Genomic DNA, 2667 nt, shown 5'->3' with positions numbered 1-2667 from the left:
CAGCCCGGACTCTTCTCTCATCTACCAAAAATTCCATACCTGGAAACTTAGAGCTGCTCGTACAAGAATGCTAAGACAGCTTACCAAAAAGTCACCAGAACCTGTTGCATCGTCACCCACCAGTACTTGCGCTGACGAGCGCCACAATGCCGCACAAAGCTGTCAGTTTGGCCCAGGTCCTGTACCCCACGCTCGTGACCATGAGCCATGCATTCCTATCTTTGAGTATCCGACCTCCACCACGCCAACGAGATCGACTGCTGATTTAGGATATATGGTAACTAATCAGCCCACACATGAGGCTGTGGTGGGGAATGACAGCACAGCTTCTCACTCTAGACCTCCTGACCTAATGACACTTCGTGTCTTTACAGCAAAGCGCTTCCTTGGACTCAAGCACCTGCTGTCCAAGCCTCGCACCGTAGCCCCTTCTCCTTTGCCAACTCCCCGAGCTTCTGTTCTTCGTCCGTCTACAAACCTGACCAAACCCGTAATTCCTCATAAGCAAATCTGTAGCCTATCTAACCGTGCAACTCAGTTCCCTGGCGGGGTCTGTAAACCACAACTACCGTTACGTAATCCTAGACCCTATCAAGTTCCGCCCCTCTGGAAACCTGCGTACTATATGCCCGGGATCCCTTTTCAGCAACTACCTACTCCACCACAGCCTCCGCCTCCTCCGGAGCCACGTGCATCCACACCTCTACGACCTTTAGCTGTAGCTCGACTTCCTACTCCAAACCCCCTCCAACTGCAGCCAACGCAGAGGATTCCTGCTCACTCCCAACGGAGCTCACCCCTCCCAGAGAGTTTGATTATTCCACTAACTTCCTCACCGCACCATGTCCTCTTTCCTCACCTTGCATCTCTTACCATAAACCTCTTATTCCATCTCCTCCAACCAGCCCAGTTTTGTTTTCCGTTCCCTTTGCCTCCTAAGATTCGATGCTGAAGGCTCTACAAAACAGATCCACCCGACCTCTCGATGCCCCTGTCTTACCCTATCATTCCCTGTCTCTTATACACTTCTCCTGCCTTTCCATCCCGCTGTTTCTGTCGAGCTACCACACAGGGTACCACTTCCTGACTACGTAGATTACATTATTACAAACGATTGCCCAACCCAGCCTGTTACTCTTTGTCCATGGGGCTCTTCCTCCCAAAATCAGTCCGTGCTCTATACTGAGCCTGACCCAGTACCTCCTGCAGTGGTTTCAATCCTATTCCAACGACGATTTACCCATCTACAAACAGTACTGAATACTCCCTCCCAGACTCCGGATCCTGTTTCATATAACCTAACCACCAGGTATCTAGTCCCCCCAATGCCGAACCCCACCGTAAGTGAGGTTACAAAGTTCCTACTTAGTACCGTCTGCTCGCCAATGAGCTTGTCAATAATGTTATTCAATGCCCGTTTGTCACTGCCAAAAATCCATAACTTCCGAGCGATTGGAGCCATTGCATAACCGAGTATTATCTGTGTGACTGAAACATGGCTCAGGTGAAACACCTGACTCGGCCATCTTAATCCCTGGCTATGACGCTTACCGCTCCGATAGGAAAAACTCAAGGGGCGATAGGAAAAACTCCAGGGGCGGTGGTTGTGCCATCTATTCCAATTCAGAACTTCGTGCAACCCCATTTGACGAATATTCTCCGGAAGGGATTCCATAGACCATTTGTGTATTCATAGAACAGACCAAGCGACCTGTACTAATAGGTTGTATCTATTTACCACCTGCCCCCTCCCCCGCCTCTATTGCTGATCTTTCCCGTACCACCTCTACTGCGCATGCCCTTCCTCATTCATCTAAGCTTCTGTTGGGTGACTTCAACCCGCCGGAAATCTCCTGGTCCTCTGCCATTGGCCCCACCCGTTACACCGCGCTGCTTGCGCAACTTGGTGTGAAGGGCTGGTCCCAAATTGTACGCAGTCCCACTCGCGACCTACATACTCTGGATCTAATATTCTCCAACGATGGCCATTTGCTACAGCTGCAGTTGGCCCACAATTCCCAGGAAGTGACCACTGTGTTGTTTGTTGCAACGTAGTCAGTTATGGCCAAGCTGCTCCTCTGAGTCCATCCATGTTTCATCTCTCACCGGATATTTTACAAGCTTTTTCGTCCACGTTGGCTTCCCAAGATTGGGATGACTTCTTCCTGTCGAGAACTACACACCGCGTCAGTGACATCTTTTACCAAAACATACTGACTGCTTTTCACCTTGTTTCTCCTGTAAGGCATTTTTACGCTAACAAACCTGGCCACGATAGGTTATTAAAAACCTTGGATGCCGAAATACACCAGGCTAGTAAAGAATATCGGAAATCTCAGGATTTCTCACTGCTTATTCTCATCAACAAACTCTCTGCTGACCGAGAATCCTTGCGGGTATCTCTCGAACGCCGAGAACAGAACCCCGTTATCAGATCTCCCTTCCAATCCAAATTACTCAGCCGACTGCTCTGCAGGCGTTGCACTTTAAACAGCCATTCAATTACTTTTCTGCGTTCTACAGACAGTGGCCTCATCACTGATCCTGTCAACATAGCAGACCATTCGAACGCTTATTTCGCCAGCTGTTGCTCACCCTTTACTCCTAACACCAAACCCATACCCACAGCTGTTCACCTCCGAAGTGTGAACAGCCAGGACAACCACC

Source organism: Opisthorchis viverrini, assembly GCF_000715545.1.
Source record: "Opisthorchis viverrini unplaced genomic scaffold opera_v5_162, whole genome shotgun sequence".
In the NCBI taxonomy this organism is placed as follows: Eukaryota; Metazoa; Platyhelminthes; class Trematoda; order Opisthorchiida; family Opisthorchiidae; genus Opisthorchis; species Opisthorchis viverrini.
The sequence above is the reverse complement of the archived record's forward strand: the minus strand, read 5'-3'. Positions refer to the sequence as shown.